This window comes from Corvus hawaiiensis, chromosome 4 (assembly GCF_020740725.1).
Source record: "Corvus hawaiiensis isolate bCorHaw1 chromosome 4, bCorHaw1.pri.cur, whole genome shotgun sequence".
Lineage (NCBI taxonomy): Eukaryota > Metazoa > Chordata > Aves > Passeriformes > Corvidae > Corvus > Corvus hawaiiensis.
The window spans coordinates 49,233,315-49,253,467 of record NC_063216.1 but is presented as its reverse complement, the minus strand read 5'-3'; the positions used below and the strand labels follow the sequence as shown (position 1 = coordinate 49,253,467).

The following is a 20,153-nucleotide window of genomic DNA, read 5'->3' as shown; positions in this document are numbered from 1 at the left end:
GCTCATGTTTCTCTCAGGATGGCAGCATGGTGTGGAAGCACAAGCAAAGCTGTATTCATGGTGCAGCTGTGAGTATGATCAGAAGCCAGATGTGCCAGAGAAAAACTGGAACACATGCCAGGAGAACAGTGTGAGTGGGGGTGTGGTCATTTGGAGAGGGGAGCAACAGGGAGTGTGATACTAGAAATAAGATTGGTATTAGGGTGAGGGAGAGAGGGAGATGATGGCAGAACTGACTGAGAGATTTTGATCGTGATATGGTAGAGCAAAGGAGGGGAGGTGATGCTTGATGAAAGTAGGGATGAGTCAGAATGGGACTCCTGGAGGGCAAAATGGTAGTTATCCATGAGAGCAAAAATTAGAATTGTCATAGGGCATAGAGGGGAAGATGGAGACAACTGCTTATTTGTGCTGTGAATTTAAATTCTTAACTTGGAAGTATTCTGTTCTTACAGTGGGGATACTGTAACACGCATATATCAAACCAGGAGTCCCGTGGAAAGGAAGTATATATGGACAGATTCGTGGTAGATGTTTCAGAGATGTTTATTTCTCCAGCCGCATGGCCGGAGCTCTGCCCAGGAACTGCCCAGTCACGGGACCAAGGGTCCTTCTGCCCGCGCAGGGAACACAAACCAACCAATGGGAACGAGGCTGAGCAGGGGCAGGGAAGCCCCGTGTCTGTGCCCTCAGGGCCCCTCTCCCAGGGCTACACGGCAGGGGAGGGACCCCAACATTCTGTGCCATCCTACACCATTTGCCATTTACACAACATTGCAATGAAGGCACAGGTAATACATGATTTATCTATTGGACTCTTGGATTTTAAGCTTTGAAAAAATGTAGGTATATGCAAATGGCATAAAAAAGGTGGACTGTGAGAGTTCATTCAGAGTTCATTCACCCTCTCTGCCCCATGAAGGGTCAGTCATGTATATGATGCTCCTTCACTCAGTCTATTCTTCAAGATCTCTGGTGCTGGACTCTCCTTCCAAAGCCTCCTTCCTCAAGCAAGCCATTTCTCTGGTTTAAAGTTTATACTTTTGAAAAGCTGTTCTGATTCATACCTGTGATCTTCCTACTGCGTCAGAAGCCCTTTCATTCATCCCTGTCCACCATAAGTGCTGGTATCAGGTTGTCCCCTTTCTCTTTGAAACAGATTTTTACTTGCTTTTACCATTTTTAATTCCTTTTCAATCTCTCTCTTAGGTTAAACAACATTGAAAGGCCTCCTAAAATCAAATATATGTTAAGTGCTTTGTCTGCCCTATCCAAGGGGCTTGATATTTTGCTATAAAAGGAAATGAGACTGCTTTGGTAGCAGTTGTTCTTGAAAAATTAGTGTTGGACGTTATCTTCTTCCTAACTTTGAAGTAATTAAAAATTGTTAGCTTGATATTTTTTTCACAGAGGTTTTTTTTGGGCTCTGTCTCTCCCTCTTCCCAGCAGTAAATTTTTATTATCATTTTAATTTGAAATTCAACTTTGTCTTGTGTTATTTTTTTGCATAATAATATATAATATGTGAAAAAAAAATTAACCGAAAATAAACTAAGTGGATTAACTTGTTCCAATAATGTGGTGTTCTGAAGTCTTTCTTTGGTACTGGCATTCTCATTTCTTTTTAGGGAATTTTCAATTTTGAAATTCTTAACTATATCTATATCTGTATATATATATGTATCCTAGTAAGTAGGTTGTATGTTTTCTTTGTCAAGATGCCTTGAATACTTGGCTGCACAGAGAACATTATTTCAGTGATAGAGCTTTTCTTTTTTTTTTCTTGTTTTAAAAATTGTTTGATTGAGAGACTGTTTTTTTATTTGCATGCAGTATGTCTTTGCTTGCAAGTTTCATTGTTTAGAAATACAGCATGATAGTCCATAAATAAAAGTAAGTGGGATAAGTTAATACACACCAAGGAGGAATTTCAGACTTCTTTTTTAGCCAAAGGGAATGTAAAAGTTTGGTCTAACACCTTAAAAAATGTTTTTGAGAGTATAGTCAGTCGCGGTATAGACAACTGTTCTGTTTCCTTTTTTCTTCTTCTTCTTTATTTTTTTTCTTGTATTTGTTTTAATAAATTCACAGAATCACAGAATATCCTGAATTGGAAGAGACCCACAAGGATGATCAAAGTCCAACTCCTGACCCTACACAGGACAAACCCAAGAATCACAAATACTAACAGCCATGTTGGAAGCAAAATTATCAAGCCTCTGCTTTGGCTTGTTAGTTGGTTGGTTGGTTAGTTGACTGTTTTTTTTTTTTTTTTGGTCTTGTAATTTATTCAAAGATACTAGTCAGTTGCTACTGGTTCTACTATTGGCGTTTGAACTGGCCATGTTTGCCATTTAGTAAAGTATATACAGTTGTCCCTGTTGGCCTAATCTTTGGCAAAACTGAGTTTCAAAAGATGGATGGGTTTAGATCAGATAAAATTTGACAGCACACATTTCAGATTCACAGTATTTCCGTATCTGGTATCCACACGTCAGTTCCTGGGAGTTTCCTGTTCAACTAAAGTATGTTCTAGCTCTGAAGCTGAAGATCTTGGACAAACCTTAGGATATCAGACTTTCTCAGTTCTTTGTGGGTAGAAGCAACTCTTCTGTATAGGATCACAGGAATTTTGTGATGGTCTTGGCTGGAATTTTTCTCTTGTTACGCCAGGTTGTTGGTCACACTTTGACTGTGCTCCATGGAGATAGACTGGAATTCTCTGGAATATATCCCACTGTAGAAATGAAAGATGCTATAAACAGCAATATTCAATATTTGGAAGAAGAAAAGGCTTCCTTGTGTTTAGGGCTATGAGGGAACAGGATGTGAGATAATTAGCCGTAACTTATAATATATAGCCATGTTGTTTCCTTGGCAAGAAATGGGAAGGGTGTTATTGTTCATGGAGACACCATTCTTTAATTATTCCAAGAGATCCCAAGAGCATTTTGCACATATCTTAGTACTGTGCTTTGACGAACCACATTTATTCACGGTCTTAAGACAAAAAAATCCTCAGAGCTTTTAACACCTCACAATTTCTACCAAAAATCCAACAGTGCACTCCTTAGCAAAAATAGCCACCATTCTTTCCTTGTTCCAAATTATTAGTTCTAATTTGTGGGATGATGACCTGTCTAACCAATTTAGTCCATTGAACTTAAGCTGAACCATACTACGTAATGTTTCTCTTCACCACCCTGAACAGGCTTACTTGTTTCACTCAAACTTGGTGTAACAACAGGTTGAGATAAATACTGTTTAAAGTGTTGGGCGTAAGTACCACCCTTCATCTTAGAAGGGCTATAGGAGGTAGCTAAATAAAAGCAAAGTTAAACTCAAATTAAAGGCACACATGGGCTTGAACTCATTGGATGGAAAGGTTTTGCTGTGGGACTATGTGTGACAGTGAGAGGAGGATGAGAGGGAATGAAGTTAACTGGTGTCATGGTTTAACCCCAGCCAGCAGCCAAGCCCCAGGCAGCTGGACTCCATAGATGGAGGAACTGCTCTTTATTGTGTGCCAGCACTTGTGGACATCAACAAATGTAGCGAAGAGTGTTCCTTCCCTATCTTTTTTTCTTATTTTTGTTTACCTCAAGGGATGAAAACATCTCATCTATCAAGAGTTTATGCAATCTGAACCATACTGGAGAACATTGTAATACTGCAATCTGATAGCCTTGTTTCATGTGAATCAATAATTTTGTACTCACATGAATATCTAAAAGATTTTTATTTTTTAAGCAGATGCAAAATGTCCATTAGTTGATTTTTTTACATGACAGATATGGACAGATTGATTTTTCTGAAATTCCTTATTTAACCTTGAGAGGTTAAGAACACTCTTTGGCCTTTGCTGGTTCTACTATAGAAGAACTACTTGTATTTCATTTAAAATGTTGAATCTTTATCACAGATTTGCTTTCTCTAAAGTGTTGATTAACTACTGCAGTTCAAAGGTGCTTTGAAATCTTCATCTTCCTTAGTTGTCCAGCATGTTGGATCCTGCAGTGTTCTTTGCTCTTTCTTGAGATTTTGAATACACCAGACTTCTCAAAATTTCCTGCACTTGCCACTCTTCCTGTTGAGGAAATCTGTATCCATAACTTTGTGGTTTAGCAATGGCAGTAGCAGGATGAACAGGAGTCTCTGAAATCCAACCTACCTTGCCATCAAGTTGTGGTGCAAGAGAAGTTAAAGAACATGATGCAGAACAGTGTCTCCAGAAAATGTCTGTCTTTTTGTACCAAGAGACATTACCTTCCCTTCCTGCCTAATCTGTCCCTCTCCCAAAGGTTTCCATTTTTGAAAAAAAACTCAACCACACACAATACAAATAAATCCCAAACTGATGGTTCTTTACAATAATCTGCCGTGCCGTTTGAAACATCGTTTCTGCTCTCTGTTGTGATGTGGTAACCATCAGCAAAATGGAAAAGCAGATAACCAGAGATGGTAATACTGTCTTTGATTGCTCCACATGAGTCAGTCAAGCTTGTCTGGAAGTACCCAGAGAGGGCAGATCCATGTTCACTTTTGGTAATGTTTTGGTGAGGTGGTGATGAGAAAATGTGATTTTACTTAATTGTTTTGATTTTGAGATAGTTAATTTCATCTTTTCAGTAAGTCTGAGTCAGCCAAGCCTGTTGATTCCCTGTGATGGTTGCATGGTTCTTCTTCACAGAAGGCAGAGAACAGAAATGTAATTAAGTGTCTCAGAGGTGAAAAAAGGAGTTGCTCTGAGGCAGCAGCTCTCAGGGGCTGGACAGCTTATTGGAGGACTTTCTTCTATTAACTACTTTTAGAATTGTGTATGTTTCTTTAAATGCATTCAGAAAATGTCACGTCCTAAGCACAACAGGCAATAATCCAAGTGACTAAAATAAGAACAAAACTTGGCCATAACTTCAAAAATAATAATTTTAGGCTTCAGATTATTTGCTGTATAGCTCACATGAATTACATCAATTGCCAACACCACCACCATCAGCTTTTTGAAACAGTTGTTTAGTTTTGTATTACTATCAAATACTTTATCTTGATAGCATAATTAGTGATTTACTGCACCCAAACTGGGCTATGTTATTACAATCCCTAGACAGTAATCCCTGGCTGATCACTCGCTAGAGTCAGCCGAGAGGTTGCTAGCTAATGGTCCAATACAAACTGAAGTGCTGTTCACTATCTAATAAACACATTTGTTCATAGCACACTTGCTAATAAGGGCACCACTAAAAAGAACATCCCTTAATCACTGGAGTATTTTTAGTGCATACTAAACAAACTTCTTACCCAAAAGAAGAACTAAGCATCCACTCTACTAAAAGAACACCCCACTTAATACACACTGAGAACAGTATGTTCAAAATTGTGTTGAAATTAATTATTTCTGACATTTTCCCCAAAATAACACTTTAACAAGCCTCTGCTTGTCTGCAGCTGGTCAGGATGACATTATGGAAGAAGGCAGCTAGGTGGAGGACTTGTTAACATTATGGTGCTCACATTCATGCAGCCATCATCGAGGCTGGACTAGAGGAGATGTTAGTTTCATGCTCTGAGAAGAGTAATTTTGTTGAATTGCTGAGATTACCCACATGTTATAAAATTAAGGAGAAATATAATTATTTCCTAGGTCCATCATCACATGCTTTGGGTTTTTTCTAGGCTGTTTTGATTTATTTTTTTCTATGCTTACATGAAAAAATATTCTTGTCACTTAAGCTAGGATTTTTTCCAGTGAAGCTTTTTCCACCTGAAGTTTGCTCGTCCTTTGTATTTAAAATGCTGAAAGAAAAATTTAGCCAAAACTCTAAGCACTTTCACACCTGTAAATACTAGCTAAAAATAGGGAAATAACCTTCCCAATAATAATTCTGTGACTTGAGCACCTTCTAATACCCCTCTGCTGCAGTCTTTGGTGCCAGAGCCATGTGGCACACTGCATGCTGTGGGGCCCCTGGCCCTGCTGCTCTCAGCTCTGCACGGCAGAACAGTGAGACTGTCATGATATGAACACATCACACAAGCAAGGCTCATAGGACACAGAGGTGGAAGATAAAGTTTGGAGTAGTGTCTGAAAAGCAAAGCCGTAATACCTTCAGCAGACCCAGCAGATAAAAAGAGGGACTGGGTTGTAACTGTCACATAATGTCAGAAATCAGAAGGGATCTGAGCCATCAAACCCAATTAGCCAGCTATTGAAGGAAAGAACATCTTAATTATGTTCTTCCCCCAACACCTTTCTGCTACCATAGACCTCTTTAGATGGAGTGCCTGCAGGTAACTGCTCTCATTGCCCCCAACTCCTTAGTGACATGTTGTCCTTTGTGGTCTGTGTTTTCTTTTTACACTGGATATACCCTTGTGACATGCCCACATAGGATGGTTATGTATCCATTTGTTTATCAGACAGAATTCACAGAATCACAGATTCCTTGTGGTTGGGAGGGACCTCTTAAAGGTCATCTGGTCCAACCTCCCCTTGCTCAGGAAGGGTCACTTAAGGTTGGTTGCCCAAGACCATGTCTAGATGGCTTTTGAATATTCCAAAGATGGGATGCCCAGCCTCCCTGGGCAACCTGTGCCCTGATATTCAGAGGGAACCAGCTGTGTTTCAGGTTGTGTCTGTTGTAACAGGTTCTTTCTCTGGGTACCCTTGAAAAGAGCCCGGCTCCATCCTCTTTACACCTTCCCTTCAGGTGTTTGTACACACTGATGAGATCCCTCTGAGCCTCCTCTTCTCCAGGCAGGACAGTCCCAGATCCCTTGGCCTTGCCTCATATGTGAGGTGGTCCAGTCCCTTCATCATCTGTGTGGTCCTTAGCTAGACTCCCTCAAATAGCTCAGTACCACTCTTGTAGTGGGGAGCCCAGAACTGGACACAGTACTCCAAGTGTAGCCTCTGCAGTGCTGAGCTGAGGTGAAGGATCATCTCCCTCAACCTGCTGGCAGTACTTTGCCTAACACTTGCCTTCTTTGCAGCAAGGCCACTTTGCTGGCTCATGTTCAACTGGGTGTCCATCAGGACCTTCACGGCCTCTTCTACCAAGCTGCTTTTGAGCAAGTGTGCAAAAAAAAAAAAAAAAAAAGAAAAAGAAAATGCTATCAAATAGAAGAGTTGTTCTATAAATTTCCAAATTTACAAAAGAGTTAAGTAGATCCTATTAATGCCATCTTCCCAGGTTAGTGAAAAGGAAGAGTTATAATGTGTGAATAAAATAGCCCCGTTTCTGCTGATGGCGCATGTTGTATATTTTGTAGCTATTAATAACTGAGCTATTAAGGGGAGTCAGTAATGACCTGCTCAATTCAGCATTAAAATTGTGACTGAGTCTATAGCTGATCTGTGACAAACTTTGTGTTTTCAAGTATTGGGGTACACTGCCCAATAACATTCTAAGCACATAGTCAAGGGTGTTTGGTTTTGCCTACCAACTTCTTTCCAGCTGCTTTAAAGTCTATAATACAAGTGGTAAAGAGACTTCAAATAAAATTTTGTACCTTTTTAACAAAATTGAGATCCAGAACTGAGACTGCACCTCTCCAGCAGAGATATGTTTCATGTTCAGCCAACCCCGCCAGAACATTGGATATGTTGAATGTTCTCTAGCCCTGCAAACTCAGTGTTTCCTTGATGCCATTTTCCCTATCACAGCATCAAAATATTAGCTCATGTGGGAGGTTGGTGTTGTGGTGGTCTGGAGAGCACTGCTGCCCATGAAAGCAATTATTCTGCTTCTCCCACTTGCTGATCATCTTACCAAAAGACTTCCAGAATAGGTAGGGAACCGTTCTAAGGCTGAGATGAAATTACCAGATGGCAGCTGCTGTTTTTTTTTTTTGTGGTGGAGTGATGGACAGCCTTCTTGTGCCACTGCTCAAAGCCATGCAGAAAGCTCTTTGGAGAGGCTGTTCCTGAGGTGGCCCTGAAGAAAGCTGGATCCCTGGACTTGCATGAGGCAAGGAGAAAATTCCTGTCAGCTAGCTTATGCATGCTCCCCATCCCGTTCTTCCCCCCAGCTCCTGGGAACACTTCCTGTGGCAGTAGTTTGTGGGGATTTCTGTGCTAGTTTTTGTAATACAGATTTCTAAGTTTTAGAGGAAAAATGTGGGTTTTCATTTGATTCTGAACTGACTGATAATTCTTGAAAAATTTAAATAGAAAAAACCCCTGCATATTCTAGCTACAGTTGTCCATATTTTCTCAAACTTTAGTTACCTGGATAATTGTGGGAAACGATGCAAAGTCCTTTTTGAATAGGACCTCTTCCCCAAATGAGCATCAGGATGAGCAATTGGCAAACCCCATCAGAGAACCTTCCTGGGGCAGCTCCTGTAGAGCAGGCAGCGAGCAACTGTTGTACGCCTGCAGCCGCACAACCAGCCGCATGGTGGAGCTAGGCTTGAGGAGAAGGAGGTGAAAGCATCCCAGGAGATGCTCCTTCTGGCTTCGGAAGGAGAGATGCTGCCTCCCAGAGTGCTGGCAGGTTTCCTGCTTGTTGTCTTCCAGACGTAAATGATCAGTAGGCTTTCAAGTAGAGACCAAACGCACAAAGAAAAAGCAGTTGTTAACAGGGAAGAGGTTTAGCAAGCTCTTCAGCAAAGCTAAATAGCAAGATTGAGTGCCAGTGAGCACAGGACCCCAGCTACACACCTGCCTGCTGCAATGAAAACATAAGATTAGGGGAAAAGTTTAATTTTCTGGATGTTGAATACCATGACTAATTTCCACCAAAAAACCGTATTTCATCAGGATCTAAAACACAGCCTATGACTTGGAATAAGGCTACAATTGTTTCTGTGGACATTGCTAACTGTGAATAAGAGGTTTAACTGAGCAGTAACATCCTGCATTTCCAGAAAAAAAAAAAAAAAAAAGAGGATTACTGCACCAACTCCTTTCAGACGACTCTTCTGTTCACTGCAATGAAATCACTTCAAAATTAATTGTCATATTAAGTATCAGTTAACCACACCATTTGAAGGAGATACAGAATTTCTCTCTCCTGATGGAGTTTCCCAGCAGTCAGGCAGGAGAAGCTGTAGGTGGCACCATGGCACCCTGCGGGAGGTGCTGGGCAGTTCTGACTCATAACTGAGCTGGTGAACAGAAACCACAGACTCGGTGGACACGCCACTTTTATGGCACGTTGCAATCTCCCTCCCTCCAGCGGCCGTCCTGGCCTCTATACATTACCCATCCCTGGCTTTCCTCACCAGATAACCGCTTATTCACCCTCTTCCTTCCACTCATCACAAACACTCATTGTACAGCACCAATACCACTGGGTTTTGCTGTAGATTTATTCCAGTTATCCTTTTTTAGAGAGGGCTAAAATCTGTGATTGAGCACAATGATTGTCCCTTAGGGAAAGGGACAGCCAAAGATGTTATTAGTTCCTATTAAGTGGCAATGCCAAAACTTCACAGGATCAGGTTTTATATGACCGGATATATTTAGCAATTTAGCAGTACTGTAAGTGAGGATGTGCATCATTTCCTGGGATTGTCAAGCCTTTGATGGAACTCTTGGAATGCAATGAATAATATTATTACAATACTGTACTTTCTTAAACATAGTGGACATAATTGAAGTCCCACCCACAAAGGTCAGATCCATCTGACTCACTATTGTTAAGAGTTAAGAGACTTCCATTTATTTTAACAATGGTTTGTTTAGAATATGAAGTCAATGAATTTCTTGCCTTTGTGGAAGGTGTCATTTTACTATGTCAGGGACAATGTGGAGTTCTGGAGTAAAGCTATAAATAGAGTACAGATACTATTGGATCTAGTTGTCACTTAACAAAAGTTAAATCTGCTTTGATTAAATCAGTGAAATTATTATTTGCATCAGTGTATTATCTAGTCTGGTATATTTAGAATGGGTCTATACCTTTAAAAGTAGGATTGCTAAACGGATACCAGTGTAGGCTATATGAAACAATAACACTTTCAAAAATTCTGGAGTTTTAGGTATTTTGCTTACTCCTTTCATCACAGTTAACTAGATTAGAGAAAAAATTGTATTCCTCATTTTTATGTCAGTATGTATTTTACCATCTGGAGCTTTTGCAGAAGCACAGAACCAATGCACTGTATTTGTATCAAGCATTGCACTGGGACTTTTAAGGGGATCCCATCAGGAGAAAAAGAGTTTAAGCTATTATTACCAATAACAGCAAAATAATTATTAATGAAAGCCATTAGCAAAAAGCAATCTCTATTTTTCAGCTGATTAGTCTATGGATTTGATAGCTGTCTGTGCAAAATTAGTTTCATGGCTTTGCTGATATGGCCACTAAGATCCAGATCTTCAGAGGCATTTCAGTTTGGGAATCCAGGGCAAGCCTGGTGCTTGTGTTTATTATTAGGAGCCTAAATAACTTTGTGGAGCCAGACAATAGTTCCTGCTAATGGACTCCTTAATCTGTACCTAACTCTGTTACTTTGAACAGTCTGGTTTTCAAGCTTAAAAAGAAGAACAGGGAAAACCAAGACTTCTTTTTCTCTCTTAAAATAAGGAAAGAGGGCTGAAAGGTTCCATCCAGTGATAGTCTTTCCACACAGAAGCTCATGCTCCTAGAGATGCTTTTGCAGGGTGACCTACCCGAGGTGCAGGGATGGACAGGACAGTCAACAGCTGCAGTGAGGATGCAGGTTGGCAGCCCTCCTCACCCTCTCAGTGAGGGAACCACAAAGTGGCAAAAAAGCAGCAATTCCAGGCAATGCATCTTCTAGCTTTCTTAAGGCAAAGAACTGAAGCACTACAGAGGCCTGACATCTCTGAAGGAGATGTTCTGTAACCCTGCAAACCCAATCTGCTCCACTGCGCACCACATGCCATCCCCATTGTTTCCCTTGGAGAAGCTTAGGGCTGGCAGTGCTTGTCCTCATCATCAGCACATGCTTGGTGGGCAAACCATCACCTTACTCCTGTCCATATTTACTGATAACTGAATGAGGAGCAGACTTACTCAGCTGGGGCTGCAAGTATATGTTATACTACTTTTCTTTCATACTTGCATGAGAGAAACACATCAGCACATATTGCTGCATGTGGTACTGGTGAATGTTCTGGATAACCAAGGCAAAAGATGCTGGCAGCATCTGGCAGTATGAACGGCCAAGATGCAAAGGAGTAGAAGGGACAGTGCTTGAAAGCCAATTCTCAGATCATTGTACAGATCTCTGCAAATTTTCTCCTCAAGCTGAAGGCGAAATGGCAGAGTTCAACACAACACTGGAATGAATCTAGGTTTCATTCATGATTTATTTTGCTGTCTTGCTTACATAACCCACCTAATCCTGCCTCCTAGCTTGGTAAATCACAGCTTGCAGTGCTCTTCTTAGGCATCAGAGGATCGTGATGAAAAGCAAATCTCATTACCCATCAGCAGTGCAAGAGATAGAAAGTAAAGAGAATTATAATGTTGCCACCTCGGTGGAATCAGTTTTGTCTCCATTTTTATCCAGTATTAACTCTTAGACACACAAATGCACTGTGCCAGTGGGGTGGTAAATGAGGTAGGAATTGGAGTACAGGATTTTCTGTGACCAGAGGAGCCCAGATCTCAGGCTGAAGGTGTGGGATTAGTGAGTCAGGGGCCATGCTTATTCCAGTGTCCTCAGTTAAGCCCTCAAGTAAGTAGGCAGGATTTATAAAGAGATACTGAACCTTCCAAAATAGCACTCTCACTGGCATATCTTGGCCAATAACATCAATGTGAGGCACTTAAAAATATGCTCTTATTTATTGATCTAAGCAGGAGATGAACTCTTCTGGCAATTTATTCCCAGTGGGAAGATGGAATATCTGGGACATCTGACCTTGTACACCCTCCCTTGGTACTGGGGAGGTGCAGGTTTGTCTTTCATTCTTTTGTGCAAAAACAAGGGCAGTGCTGAAAATATTTGGGGCGGTGGGGGGGGTGGAAAGGCTGGCCTCTAATTCAGTCACTTCAGTCACAAAGTTACATGAGTAACTTTGGTCTTGTTTCTTCAGACAGTTGGGCTTTTTTCTTACAGTAATTTGCTGGGATTGAAATAGAGTATGGCCAAACAGGCCCACAGGGAGGAAGGGGAAGGGTGAGCAGAAGAAGCACTAGGGTGGCAGTCATTCACAGGAGCCTTTAATCCTCAGATTGTCTGAAAAAATGAGGCTAGCTAAATATTGGCTGTCCTCCAATAAACTGCTCCTGGAAAACTGCTCTCCTGGGGAAGGGCTGAACTAGGTGTTCAAACCAGCCCCTGCAGACCTCAAAGATGAAGTAAAATAGAGTCTACTACAGAGACAGCACCATTTTTCCTAGGCCCTCCTTCACTGAGAGCTGAATCCAGCCCTTGACAAAGCAGGGACATGGGATCATTGCTCCAGCCTGAAAAGGATAGATGGAAGCAATGCTGTCAGAGCACGCATGACCCCATCTCTCTTCAACCAGTTCTGATTAGGAACCTTGTGTTTTGCAGCAGTAGCAGAACAAATGCAGTCAGGAAGGCCATGTGAAATCAATTTTTGTTTAATTATTCATTGCATATTTCTATGCTGTACTGAGAAAATAATTCCAAACCCTATAGTACCCAGCTACTTTCAGCTGCTTTCCTGAAGGCAAGCATGTGACTCTGGTTTCAATTGCTACTGTAAATATACAATTATTTATAAACTACCTCAGAGGGACCATATGGTCTCCTTTTGAATAAAAATGCACAGACAGAGCTGAAAAAAAATCAGTGAAAGAGAGGCATAGTAAATTGATATGTAGCAAACCATCTGCTTCCATGTTCGAGTGATGTTATAACAAACTGCAGGAGGCACAGCTAAGACAACCGTAGAGAGTCAACTCCTTCTTGGTATTTGTGGATCTTCTGCCTAGTATCAATTTTGTGTTGTCATTTGCTCCAGCAATATACCAGGAAAGCCATATTGGCTACCTTCTTCATGCCTGGGACTAACAACCTTCTGTGGTTTCTCTTGCATATGCCTACCCAGTGAACACCCCTCAATTTGATTTAAGTTGCTTTGACTTTTGCTAGGTCTGTGAAACACACTGAGTATCACTAATCAACTGTGCTAAAATTAAAATGTTTTGAACAAGGTTATTTCTGTAAATCAGAAAAAAAGCCTGATGTAGACCTCATTTATTAAAATATTTTCCATGCAGGTCCAAAACTTACTATGGCTTTGCTTGGATGATGTCAGAGTAATGTTTGTGTTAGTTCTCAGTTATTACAAAGGAGCTGTGAAAGCTGCGGAGATCTAGTTTATGTTATTGCTCTCATAATGTTGGGATACCGTAAGTACAGGTGCCAAATGGAAGCATCGTTGATGTCACTTGGGTTATGGTGCAGCAATGTGAACCCTCAAATGGGTCGCTGGCTCCGCAGGGAGAGGGTGGCTCAGTACTAGCAAAAGTGCAGTGTAGTTGGTTGTGGGTGTGAGCACGCTGTCCTTTGCTTTGCTCCGTTCAGCGCTACAGGAGCTAGGCTGCTGGCAGTCCCTCGAAAGCACAAGGGCAGTGACTGAAAAACTATGGGTTTGTTATGGCAAGAAAAGAATGACAGGCAGGACAGCAGTCCTAGCACCAACCCCATGAGTTTGGGAACAGTTCAGTGAGCCTGTCTGGCACATGCAGTGAGTTACTTTTGCTCTTCCATGGTTTGTGAGCTTGTCCAGGGGCCAAGAAGCTGTCTGTGCCCTTCCTGCCCAGCTTCTGAGAGCAGGCAGGCAGAGTGAGGATGACCTCTGTGCATGAGGAGAGGAAGTCTCAGGTCTGAACTGCCCCATGAAAATCCAGCTCTGGCTACACTGCCTGGGCAAGGAGGAGAGGGGAGACACCTGAAAATACTTGGGAGCTTTATAAAAACTCAAGAAAAATATAATTTTCTATAAAAAGGCAAAGGAAATGAACATATAAAGAATATAAGCAATGTGCATTTTCTGAAGTATTATGGTTATAATAATGTAACAATAATACGAATAATATAATGATCAATATTATTAAAATTAATTCAAATGGCTCGTGTTTTGACATGGGAATTTCAGCCACAGGGCAGAGACTGAGTCAGACAGAAAAGAACAGAAGCATTAAAAAGGGAATTATAAATAAACTGATTTGCCTTATTTTCTTCCCCAGTCCTCCTCAAGGCCATCAAACACAGGACCACAGTCAAACAGGCCTTCAGGTACACATCTCCTTGCCTGGCCAACTCTGAGGAGATGTTGAGTCTCTTGTGGACACTTTCTTCCTTTGCAGTGTGTTTCATGCCTCTCTTCAGAGTACATTGAACAGAGACTTCACCATCTTGACTGACTGTGTATTGCAGGGGGCAGTTGGACACTTTCTCATGAGAACCAGCAGCATAGAATACTGAGATGAGAGAGCAGCACATTACTAAAAATGAAAGCATGGCTCATCTAGAGACCTGTATTTCCACACAAAGCTTTCTGACCCTCTGTCAATCTTTCTTTACTTCAACCAGTGGTAAAGTTATGTATGTGCAACCTTTTCTTCTTACTCCCCTCCTAGGCTTCCCCAGTGTGGTGCAGCTTGCTGGAGCATCTCTTTATAGCGTTTACCAAACTTCTTTGGCTGTAAAGCAGTGGACAGAAAAGAAGGTCCTTCTAAAAGCACTATCTTCTCACTTGAAACAGAAAAAGCAATAGGCATACAGCATCTTGCAGAGAAGTTAAGACTGTCACAAGCAATGTCAGCTGGGCTGCTAAATAACATGCACATATTAGTGCAGTGGTATGGCTTTTTTTTTTTTCAGCTGTTGAAGCAAAACATTTGGTGACTGTCTTATCCCAGCCCTAACCATTTGAAAAATGACTCCCAGTGAGGCTTGTGTTTGCCCTTCATTAACTTGACTGGGTGAGGTGGATTTGTTTTGTGGGTCATCAAAACCTTGGACACTGGAGTAACACTTCAGCTTCTGTGTGTTCAGATGTAAAGCAACAAAAAAGGAGGAAACACTTTTGGTGACCCAGTTTCACTGGAGCTGAGAACAGATAGATGTATTTTCTATAGCGTGCAGTATTGCTGCAAAGTGGTGAAGGAGTGAAGTGCTAAACTGCTGGTGTCTGTGCTGATTTGCCTCCTGACTTGGATAAGTATGACAAATTTGTGTCAGGGATTAGTCTTCATTTGTAGCCTGCAAGGACAAATCCTATAGGCAGTGATGGTTTTATTCTGCTGACTGTGGAGATGAGTAAAAATAGCAGCAATAGCTAAAGACAGTCTTATAAATATGAGTGTTTATGCAAAATAATGTTTGCCACCAGAACAGAGAAGACTTTGGGGCCTAGTTGTGCAATTCTCAGTAGCCAGCACTATCTATGGTGGCTACCTCCTCACAGCTTGGGCCTTGTGCATTAGATGGTGTTTCACTGTGCTCTAGAACCACTATTGTGCTTGCCTTTAATTTTCAGCTGAGATTTGAAGTAATGTTGTCCTAAGAGACCTGGAGCTCGTACAACTCTAGTGCGGTAGTTTTCATTCCTAAAGATATTTTCCTTAGTAGTACTGTCTGTTTTCCTGGGTTTTTGTTAACTCTCTGCATCTTTTACAGAGTCAGTTTAGATAATTTTTCATTTCTTACCAAGGTTGGAACAAATAAAATATAAATCCTTTATCAGCACTAAAAGATACAAAGGCTTGAAGTCTACCTAGCATTTCTCTTATCCACTTCAACTCCTCAAAGCTATTCATATATAACTTAATATCTTAGTAGAAATCCATTAAGGCAGTTCTTCAGAAGCCTAAGACATTTTATCAGGTTATATAAATCTAAGGCTAATTCCATTGATCACAGTGGACCTCAACCATTTCACAGCAGGTTGTGAACCTTGGAAAGTCTGTGGAAGTAGTGCCTGGGAATAGCTCTGTGTATCTAATTAGTAAATTAGTGTGGTGTGCCTACCACTTAGTAGTGGTTACTAGTACCGTTTATGAAATAAGCTCTGTACCAACCCTAGACTTCTTTGCTCATAAAACTTATCACTTGAAATTCTTGTCAAACATTAATTAATTCTTAGAAAATGTACAGCATTTGTATACGGACAGTATATAGCTAATCTGGTCCTTTGTAACAAGACCTTGGGTTTTCTGTCTTCAGCTCATCCACATCCTACTGGAAGGTCTCTGGGATTGAAAATCTGCTGAGGAGATCCATGGCAAGGATACATGAAATCTCTTTCACGGTTTTGAGCCATATAACATCCCAAAGTTGGTACTTCCCCAGCAAGGCAGCAGAGTTGTTACCAGCTGTGTGCTGGGACAATGCTGCCTTTGGTGGAGGTCCACTGATGCAGCACCTATAAAGGTGTGGGGTTGAAAACACTGCGTGTTTTTCTTGTGGATAAATGCCCTCTTCCTGTCTGTCCCCTTATGAAAAGTACCTCTCAGAGCTGGCTTTGATGAATCCTGCTCTTTGTGGGTGTTTTCCCATCTCAGCTGTGCTAACCACGTTGTTTCCTTAAGGTTAAGTGGGTAGGTAGAGTGTCTTGCAAGACTTGTTTTCTAGCTATTAGTTTTGACCTATTTTGTGTATCGGTATCTGGGCTGTTTGTCCAGATGTGCATAAAATAAAAAAATACCCCCAAAAAGAAGTTTTCCAATTTTAGACAACTGTTCTGAGCCCTCAGAGGGGTATTCATATTCAGTTGCTTGAGAGGAAGTATGGCTTATTTCTGCAGTAAACAGGACTAGTGGTCTCTTGTGCTTGATAGAGGGTTATAATGTAAATGTAGAAATGTTCTTGCTTGAATGAACTGATTTATTACTGTGCTCTCTTTTAGGATAGTGGAATTGTCCCCAGAGAGGTCAAGGGGTTGGTGATGTACTTGCCTGATGTGCTGAAATGGAGCCTCACTTGCTCAGTGCTTTAGCTGCCTGCATGGGGTTTGCAGACTGCATGGGATACATCTTCTGCTCTGATACACGTACTTATCATGGTACATCTAAACTCATACTCTGGTCATCCACGGGGACAAGCTTTCTCCTCCCAGTTGTCCAGAGCATGAGTCCTACCGAGAGCTGAATTTGCCCTGGTGTAATCTGTAGCAGGCAGGGACATGCCAGAGCACTAGATGAAGGAAGATAATTAGATGGCATTCATTTATCTGAGCACACTTCCCACTACTTAGAGAGCACTCTGCATCTTGGTGGGCACTGGCAGCCTTGTACAAAAGATATCAGGCCATTCTCTATTCTTTGGCCCTGAGCAGGGGTGAGAATATCATCCCCTCTGTGGGTGAGACTGGTCTGAATGGTACAGTCAGTAATCACGTGTTACTCTGGGACATCAGCAGCCGTGTGAGGATGACTCGTCTGCTTTTGTAGTGATAATGAATGTGTTTTGAAGCCATCAACACAGCTAGGACTCATTTGTTTTGTCTTTTTTTTGTCAACTGAGTTTAATTGTTTCACAACCAGAACTCTTTGAAAAAACAAACCATTTCTGCATCTTCGACTACCCGCATTCCTAGGGTTTATTCCATTAACTACAGGGACTGTGGATTCTGGTTAAAATAATCTGCCTCTGGAAATGGAGAAATTGACCTGTGTTGTGCACAGAAAGATGCCAATTAGTTCTCTACTCAAGTAAAAATTTAACAAAGGCTTGAATGTTCCTGTGCCTGTTGCTTTACAAGATTGTTTATCAGTTTACAGGGAGGCCACGCTGCCTTTTCAAAGTGCTGCTGGAGGGCTGCCAGCAACAGTAACAGAAACTATGCTCACTGTTTAAATGCCACTGGATGCAGGAACAGCAGACTGATGCCTGCTTTCCTTTCATTTTGTGATTATCTAATTGCAAGAGATATATAATTCCTTGTTATGTCAGGGAAGTTGTTTCTCCAGCATCTGGTACTTCTCTGATTATCTACAAACGATATCTGAAAATTAATAGCTATTGTGTAAGAAGTACTACTGGGAACTGCTGCCTGCTCTAAGCTCGAGAAGACTTCAGAGACTGCAAGAACTGGCTTTGTCAGTGAACATATAATTTTCTTTTTTTTTTTCTTTTTCTTTTTCTTTTTTTTATAACATCCTAGTAAATTACAGGCTTTGGTTATGGTTTGAAGAAATGTGTTCTACAAATGTTGTAGCATCTGTATGCTGCTGTTTTTACTGCAGCCATTGTACAGGTCATTAATCTGATCCCACATTGTAAAAATTTCTCCACCCTCTCCAGTTGATGCCTAACTCTGCTATGTTCCCTTATAATTACCTGGGGTAGAACAACAGGTTTTTTTATCCTCAATGCACTTGGCTCTTGCAGCAGTGCTGCTGAGCACCATGCTCACCCCACCTTTGTGACAGACTGCACACCCAGCTCTGATGGGCTGCTCCCAGTGGCCGGGGAGACATCTGGGCAACAGATCCTCCTCTCTCATCCTCATCGGCTGCTCCCCAGGATGAGCTCATGACACAAGTCTGAAGAGGAGAAATAGCAGCTGCAAATGCTCCCATGTCTGATACTTGGTTTTCACCAAACCCCCCTCTGCAAGGGTTGTTGCCGTCCAGTGCTGTGCAAGGGGAATGGTTGAGCAAACCCCTCCCAAGCAAGGTGAGGGGAGACGGCAGGTTTGCCTGGGCTGTGGGGCAGGTCTATAGCAGGCAGTAACAGGGATGGTCCAGCTTTGGTTGCAAAGCTTAAAGTGAGCACTGCTGGGAAAACAGTGGCATTTGGAAAGAATAATTTTTGGGAACCTACCTGAGCACGGGTCCCAAAAAGTGTCCAGGAAGACCACGTGGGAGCATGTCATGGGCATAGTCAGTACTTGGTACATTCAAAGAGTTTAGTCTGAAGTGGTGATCTCCACCAAAAACTAGGTCTCCACCAGCTTTTCATAACTGGCAAAAGGACAGTACTTAAGTTTTACTGCCCAATGGGCAAACACTCTCCCAAGGGTACATGTCCTAGGTAACCCAAAATGCTATTGTATTCCATATCCATCCGTGTCCAAAACATCGTTACTGTTTAAGGCCCAGCAGCACAGCCAGAACCGCAACTGTGGGGCAGTAGGGAGGTGATGATCCCTTTAAAAGGTTCGGGTCTGACACCTTTTTCCCTTTGTCTCCCTATATGCAGCTGGCAGTGGGGGCTGCTATCTTGGAAGGGGTGGTACCCTGCCAGTTTGGGTGTCCCTGTGGAGTTTGTGAGATTTAGCAATTTTGTATGTAGTGATTATTCACTGCTATTTTTTGTCTGTTGCTGTTTCACTCATTAGTAAAACTTATTTTTTCCACTTATACCTACTGGTATTCGTTCTTTATTGGTGGAAAGGGATTGGTTGGAACTAAGGGGAGGTAACTCATTTTAGAGTGTCCACCTCTTTAAATTGTCTTAAACCAAGACAATGTGGCAGGCAGGAGGAGGGGGATCTGGTTACCTCTGGGAAAAAGACCTGACATTTTAAGCCAGACAGCATTTTTAAGGAGGGGATGTGGTTCTTGTCTCTAGGGTACATTCTAACTCATGTTGATGATACACTTTCCTCCATTTTTCCAGGACAGCAGCTTCTGTGGGCCCATAGCTCAGGGAACTCCCAAGGTGGCTTTGATCTGCAGACTGAGTCTCAGACAGGGCTGGCCTGTGCCACCCCAGCCCTCACCATTTACTTTCCTGGCCATATTGTGTAGGCCTTGGCCGATCAACACTGTTTTCTAAGAATACCAACAACCTCACATTTTTCAGGCAGTGAGCCATGACAAGGTTGAGGCACACTAAGCCAGCAGCACTGTTCCTTGCCAGTGCCATGACATTTAGTAACACTGACAGTTTCAAGAGTCTCCAGTTTCCCTAACTGTAAGCTGAAAGAGAAATGCCTGGCACTTAATATTTGCAAAACACAGATGATGAGTTGCTTGAAAACTTCTAATGACCCTGGGATCTGTGTTCAGAAGTATTTCAGCCAGAGATCCTTAACACAACTGACTGTAAAACAAAGGGTGCTGCTCTCCTGCATGGGGCTGAGAACAGGGAAGGAAGCTTCCTTGTAGGAAACAAAGCCCATGTTCAGCTTATTATGGGTTTGTGGTTAGAAAGTCTTAGAAATTGACTTCATCACTTGTGTCTGTTCCTACCATCGCTCACTTCCCAAAGTTGGCATGAATTCTTACTTCCAGGTCTTAGTGTAATGG

At 41.8% G+C, this 20,153-nt stretch overlaps 1 long non-coding RNA gene across 1 annotated transcript; it reads left to right on the top strand.

Moving 5' to 3' along the window:
* The first annotated feature begins 11,724 nt into the window (after positions 1–11,724).
* Positions 11,725–19,262, top strand: LOC125325565. Its single transcript, XR_007203391.1, has 2 exons — positions 11,725–11,873; positions 14,142–19,262. It is a non-coding gene; the product is annotated as an uncharacterized LOC125325565 (long non-coding RNA).
* Positions 19,263–20,153: the final 891 nt, after the last annotated feature.